Raw genomic sequence first — 7,625 nt, forward strand, 5'->3', positions numbered from 1 at the left:
CGGAGCTGGGCAGCGAAACGCGATGAGCCAGGAGCTCCCGTTCTCCCCGGGTCTCCGGGCGGGCAGGGCGGCGGAGAGAGGCCGCGCTCCCCCCGCAGCAGTTGGTCTGCGCCGCGCGGGCGGCGGGCGGGCGGGGCTCCTGTCGCGACTGGGGCTGCCCGGCGTGACTCACCCGGAGCGCGGCTGCACCACTGGCACTGATGCTGAGCGCGCTCCTGTCGCGACTGACTCACCCGGAGTGTGCCTGCACCGGTGGCACTGATGCTGAGCGCGCTCCTGTCGCGACTGACTCACCCGGAGCGCGGCTGCACCACTGGCACTGATGCTGAGCGCGCTCCTGTCGCGACTGACTCACCCGGAGTGTGCCTGCACCGGTGGCACTGATGCTGAGCGCGCTCCTGTCGCGACTGACTCACCCGGAGTGTGCCTGCACCGGTGGCACTGATGCTGAGCGCGCTCCTGTCGCGACTGACTCACCCGGAGTGTGCCTGCACCGGTGGCACTGATGCTGAGCGCGCTCCTGTCGCGACTGACTCACCCGGAGTGTGCATGCACCGGTGGCACTGATGCTGAGCGCGCTCCTGTCGCGACTGACTCACCCGGAGTGTGCATGCACCGGTGGAGCTGATGCTGAGCGCGCTCATGTCGCGACTGGCGTTGCCCGGCGTGACTCACCCGGAGCGCGCCTGCACCGGTGGTACTTGTGAAAAATGCCAATCACTTGTTTTTAAAATTTAAAAAGTTTAATAGTAATAAAGTGGTTATAAAAATAGTAATACAATTAGAGTAATAATAGTTTGGACAATTTGAATAAGGACAATATGAGACAATAGAGACAAAGAGTTACGGACGGTCCGGGTACCTCTTTCTGGGCAGCATGAGCCCGGAAAAGGACACACGTTAATAGAGGATTAACCCTTAAAAACAATAGCCTGTTGCATATCCATACAGCTCATACATGATGCATAAATTCCATTCAAACACAGGATTCTGTCTGGTCAGTGTCAACTTCTTCGTCCGAATCCTAACAGCGCCTTCGAGGTGGGAAGAAGTTTGTTTCTTCTGATAAGAAGGCAATAAATTCATTTTCTCTGAAAGATTTAGGTGTCCTGTGACTGCTATCTTGCTGTGAGTCTTTTCTTTAAAAAAAAGTATCTTACATAGCATAGTTTCTATTTTAACATTTTGTTATAATCTAAAACTATATTTAACACACTACTTAAGAGAATTAATACAACATTACTTTCTAAGCCAACACACATAATATTAATTTTAATATTCGCAAAAAGCCAATCATAAAATACATGCATTTTTCACACACTGATGCTGGGCGCGCCTGGCAGCCGGGGCGAGTAGGTTTTGTTAGAGGTGGGGGCTAAAAACAAGAAAGGTGCAGTGGTGGAATGTAGATTCCAATCAGGAAACGATATTAAAACCCAGCCAGGGCTCTGCTGGCTCTCCAAAGAAAGCCACAACTGAATCAGAGCTGGTCACAGAATCACAGATTCTGGGTATGTTTGGAAGGAACCAGAGGGTCACTGGTCCCAGCTCCCTGCCCAAGCAGGGTCATTCAGAGCACATGGTACAGGATTGCATCCAGATGCTTCTGGAATATCTCCAGTGAGGGAGGCTCCACACCCTCTCTGGGCTACCTGTTGTGGCATGTGTTCACTTGTGCAGTAAAGTTGTTCCTCAAGTTTAGGTGGAACTTCCTGTGCACCAGTTTGTGCCTGTTCCCTCTTTTTCTGTTGGTTGGCAACGCCGGGAAGAGGTCGATCCCTTCGTCTGGGGAATTTCCACAATTGACGGAAATTACGTACAGCACATTCCTACACGTCAAAGTGGGATTATTTATGGGAGAGCTAAGTGATCTTCCAGAGGCTCCTGTGTTGAAACACATCCCTGCAGTTTTGATTGTTTCTTTCATTGTGTTTTCTTGGGGTGTTTTATTTGATTTTATAAAAAAAAAAGACAAATGCACAGCATGCCATCCAGAGGGACCTGGACAAGCTCAAGAGGTGTCCCATGGGAATCTCATGAGGTTTAACAGACCAAGTCCAAGCTGCTGCACCTGGGTCAGGGCAGCCCCAGCACCAATCCAGGCTGGGGATGAGCAGCCCCAGAGCAGCCCTGGGAGAAGGCCCTGGGGGTGCTGTGGGTGAGAGGCTGGCCATGGCCTGGCCATTGGGAGCCCAGAGCCCCCCGTGTGCTGGGCTCACCCAGAGCCCGTGGGCAGCAGGGCAGGGAGGGGATTCTGCCCCTCTGCCCCCTGTGCTGAGAGCCCACCTGCAGGGCTGCATCCAGCTCTGGGCTCCCAGCACAGCAAGGACAGGGACCTGCTGCAGCCAGCCCAGAGCAGGCACCGAGGGCACCAGAGGGATGGAGCAGCTCTGCTGGGAGCAAAGGCTGGGAGAGCTGGGATTGTTCAGGTTGGAACGGAGAAGGCTTTGGGATGACCTAATTGCAGTTTTCCAAAGGGAGCCTACAATAAAGATGGAGAGAGACTCTTTACAAGGGTCTGGAGTGACAGGATAAGGGGGGATGGCTTCAAACTGACAGAGAGTAGGTTTAGATTAGAGATTAGGAAAAATACTGTGAGAGTGGTGTGACACTGAACAAGTTTCCTGGAGAAGCTGTGTCTGCCTCATCCCTGGAATGTTTAAGGCCAGTTTGGATTGGTGTTTGAGCAACCTGGTCTAGTGTGGCATGTCCCAGCATGGCTGGAACTACAATATCATTAAGGTCCCTTCCAAGCCAGGCCATTCTATGCTTCTATGATTTCCTGAAGGAAAAGAAATCCTGCACTGTGCTGGGGTTCCATCCTTTACTGCTCTTAGGCAGCAAGTTGACTTTAGATTTGCTTCTGCTGGAGGATGATGGAGCGTGTTTCATAACAGACCTCGCTGGAATCTTCCTCAAATTGCTTCTGCCACAAGCTGAGAACTCGATCTGGGGGAGGGGATGCATTTCGTTCTCTCCTTGTCATCTGCTTTTTTGATGAAGGGTAGCAAAGCAGCAGCACCTTGGCTTCATTGCAGAAGAAAAAAGAAGACAGAAAAAGGCACATCAGCTTGGGTTGGAAGATCATGAAACAGAAAGGAAGACTGGACAAGTGATGGTGGAGCTTTATACAATCTATAATTATTGAAGTATTTTCCCCTCTAGATTCTGATGTCTATTGAGTCTCAACAGCTCACTGCCACAGTGCAGCAGCAGCTGCTGTGAAATCCAAGGGCAAAAAAGTCATGAATCTTGTTAATAAATGACATGTGGGAGACCGTATGGCTCTCAGTAACTGAGCTGCTTTTCTTGTCAAATATTGCTCTAAAATATAGAGGTCATTGCAGTAAAAATAGTGAAGGAGAACTAATGTTTCAGGCTCAAATTTCTGAAAAAAGCTAGCAAACACCAAGATGAAGATTGTGAAATCGTAGCTGCTGCCCGTGGTGTGGTTTATATTTATTCATACGCATTTGTATTTCCTCCCTTGGTTTATCAGTGAATGTGATTCTAGCTAACAGTTTACTTACACCGGAAAATTATTTTAGTGGGAAACAAATCTGTTCTGTCTTTCTATGTTTCTTTTTCCCTACTGAGTTTGCATTTTCTTAACAGGGAGGCTTTGGTAGTGATAGTGTTCCACTTATTCCCACTGCTTCACCTTCCCCCAGCTGCTTGGTCGTGTTCCCACACTGTTTTCTTTTGGTGTTTCTGTGTTTGTGAGGTGACACAAGGGACTGGATTGCTGGTTTAAAGGAAGAGAGTTAATTCTGCCTCAGGCTGATTCACTCTGGTTCACAGTGCAGCCCTACAAGCGCTGGGGGAAGGCAGCTGAAGGGGTAATGCATGGATGACAATGAGTACTCTGGACACTGAATCATAAAATCATGGCTTGAGCTCCATCAGGGTCTTTCCTCCAAATACCAAAATTTTGGAAAGGAAAGCCTGTGGCAGTGTTTTATAAAACATACTGAGTTCCAGTTTTGTGAGAGAAGATTTAGGAGTTCTAAAGCTAAATGGCATTTTTACTGAAAAATAAGGGGTTAAACAGGAATCCAGAGGGAGGTGGGGCAAAATACTGCAGTGGAGATTCCCAGTGGAGACCACAAATAGTATTGACACTGCCCAAATGAAAGTATCTGTGTGGGTTTGCATATTAAAAGAAAAAAGTTTGTCAAAAATCTGAATGTTAAACTCAGACTAGATGACGTAGGTCTGCCTCCCTGAAAATTAAGAAGTAACATTGAAATCAGCCTGACTTCTTTGTCTGTCCTCTCTGCTTTCTCCCTTCTGCTCTCCCCTGGGCTTGGGGATATTTTTCCCCTCGGTAGGTCAGGCGACTGTGGCTTTTCCAGGGACTCTGGCAGATCTCCATGTTCCTCAGGCATTTCTGTCTGCAGTTAATAAACATGCATTTTCTCCAACTCATCTGTTTTGCCTTTTTTTTTTTCCTTCTTTTTGCGTTCTGATGAATTTTTTTTTCCTAGTTTCTTTTACTTGTTGCTGTCCATTTTTTTACAGATCTTTTGTTCTTGTGTTCTCTGACCTTTCCTAGTTTACTTTATCTTTCATCTCCGGAAGACAAGTATGGATAGGAATGATTTGCTGTACCCCTCACTCGTCTATTTTGTGATCTGTTATATCTCCTTATTCTCCCAGTCCTCTTTCAACTTTATTCAGTGTGCAACCTTTACTATAATGTCCTGTTTAAAGTCTTTATTGACTGGTCTTTGCCCCCTTAGTGTGTGGCATAAAACCTAATTGAAAAGGGGTAGCTCCACATTCCCTATCCCTTTTTCTTCCTTTGTATTGGATCTGGTGATCCCATGGCTGCTGCAAGGTGAAATGAGTCACTGAGGAGGTACAAAAGAGAAGAAAACAAAATTAAAGAGAAAAATCAAAGCCTTTTTTCACCAGCTCATTGAAATGTCTCTGTGTTCAGCTATATCAGTGCTGGATGTGGTGTAAGGGTTTTTGGGCTGGGCATGCAACTGACCTTTCAGCAGCTTGAAATTTCATCAGACTTGATGTAACCACCAGTTTGATCTCTTGCTCCTAGTCCTTCTGTTCCTTCATCCGCCCCCTTTGCTTCATCTCCCCTCCAGGCCCTGATCTCATGATCCTCTTTTTTGGCAGCAGTGCTGGCTGAAGTATTTATTCACTGCTTCTACCCATTTTCCACCCTGGAATTTTTGGGGTTTTTCAGGGATATGTGCTGAAAAGTAACCAGCATCTGTCAGATTCCTGTCCAGTTTCCTACATGACTGCCCAAACCCTCAAGAGAGTGATAGTAGAGTCAATTTAAGCCAATTCCCTGGGTAAAAAGACACCCAGAGAAAGAGCAGAGTCTTTCTTCTCCTGCCTTTTTCTGTTTTTACCTTCTTCCCCTTGTGACTGTTTTTCTCCTGTCCCTTTCCTCCACATCCCTCTGGTTCTGTCATATGAAACCAGACAGTTTCTCCACTTCTCTTTCTGCAAAACACCCCTGTCTGTGCTTTAGCACACCACCAGACTATATCTCTTATCTCTGTTTTTCTTCCCAAGCTCACTGAACTGCATGCCTTCATTAAGGTGTCCTCCTGTGCAGGTTTAGTTCTGTTCATTAATCAGTGGCAGAAGATACAAGGCTGTTCAGAATGTTAACTAAACTCAGCAAAGTGAAATTTCAAAAGCTTACCATAATATCACTGGTCTGATTCACAGATGTCATCTCAGCAAAGCAGTGAGAAAAGGACGGGTTATTACTCATTGGTTTTTGGCTTCATGGTTGGCCTCTGAAATTAAATACCAAACTAGTGTGGAATACTTTTTGGAAAGTCATGTCCTGTATTTTTTGAGGTTAGAAAAACAAATCTGCCTCTCATCTAATAGGCCACAAAATGAAGGAAGCTGAGCCAACCTAAAATTACACGAAAGTCACAGCAAACAAGGTTGGAGCAACAATTTGTGTCTTATAAAGAAAGGCTTGGAGCAGGTTGCTGGCTGCAATGGATCAGAAATGTGATAGATGAGTGTGTGTGTATTCAAACAAGTCATGAATGAGAGACAGAGGAGGGGAGTGACTGCTATGCCTTCACACTCTGGTAAAAGGCTTTCTAGTAACTAGTTTAGCCTGATTTTCTAGTCAGATGAACACACACAAGATTTCCTAATCCTAGCAAGATCTCATTGATTAATTGTAATAGCACTTAATTTCTAAGTGATGTTTATACATTCCTTTTTCATCCATAGATTTAGATATCCTTTACAATGCCTCTTGCTCCTTTAATGATCAACTGTGCTCTTTAAAGCTCTTTTGACTTTTTTTTTCCCCAAAATTAACGGGATGTATTGTCCACTGACGCAGCCTTGTTTTTGGCACAGCCTCATTTTCCTTCTTGATCATCACAACAATCTACAAAGTTGTGGATGTTTGCAAGTCACAGAAAGTGCTGTCCCAAGCTGAGCATACCCTCCTCCTGCCCAGATCTCAGCCCTCCAATTCCACCTGAATCTCCCTTGCCCTCTCAGTGTCATCTGACAATTCAAGTCATTCCATCACTTCCAAAATCAGGATTTCATATTGGCTTTTGTGTTTTGTCCATTGTGCTTTCTAATTCTTGGCTGTTTCTCTTAAAGCAGCTGGTTCTTGTTAATCAGCTTGTAATCAGGATCTGTAACACATCCCCTGAAGTCCTCCTGGCTGTGAGCTTCTCTCTAGGTCTCTTATCCATGAATTTGGCATTGGCACATATCTGTGGTGATTCACGGCTCTTCCCCTCTATTGCTGGCCTGTCTTTTCATGTCCAGTTAAATCAGTACCTTTGTGCCACCTCCTTGAGGGCAGCTACCACAGCTTATACTTGGCACAGTACATTCAGGTCCTGTTTTTTTGCTGTCATAAACCTCTCTTTCTCCATCTTTGTACTGTACGTCTCACTGCCCTTCTAGCCATCTAGGTCTTTAAATTGAATACAATGATGCCTTAAGTTCTAGCTTTCATATTTTCCAGATTCTGTAGTGCATTAGTATATAACTCTGAACTTCATATGAAGTGTTAGCAAGTTCTCTTCACAGTCTAGTTAGACAAAACAATCCTTTTCCAGCCTGACAACCAAGGCTACTGCTGCAGCTTCAGGCCCAAAAAATAGAAAAACCAGCAAATTGAGGAGAGCAATCTGGGAGGATGGGACTGTGGTAGACATCTTTTATGAAAAATCCTTTCCTTAGGATTTTTCCTCCTGAGAAGCTGACAGGCCTCAGGAACAAAATGTAAACATTGATTATCTGCTGCTATGGAATGCAACAGGTGCGTCTGTGATTGGCCCATGTTGGATGTTTCTAATTAATGGGCACTCACAGCCCAGCTGGCTTGGACAGAGAGTCTGAGCCACAAACCTTTGTCATCATTCTTTCTTTTTCTATTCTTAGCTAGCCTTCTGATGAAACCTTTTCTTCTATTCTTTTAGTATAGTTTTAATGTAATATATATCATAAAATAATAAATCAAGCCTTCTGAAACATGGAGTTAGATCCTCGTCTCTTCCCTCAACCTGAGACCCCTGTGAACACGGTGACATGGGCCTTCTTTATCTGAAGCTGCAATTGGACAATTAATCCCAATGTGTAAATGGACCAAAACTGAC

The sequence above is a fragment of the Melospiza georgiana genome, chromosome 2 (assembly GCF_028018845.1).
Source record: "Melospiza georgiana isolate bMelGeo1 chromosome 2, bMelGeo1.pri, whole genome shotgun sequence".
In the NCBI taxonomy this organism is placed as follows: Eukaryota; Metazoa; Chordata; class Aves; order Passeriformes; family Passerellidae; genus Melospiza; species Melospiza georgiana.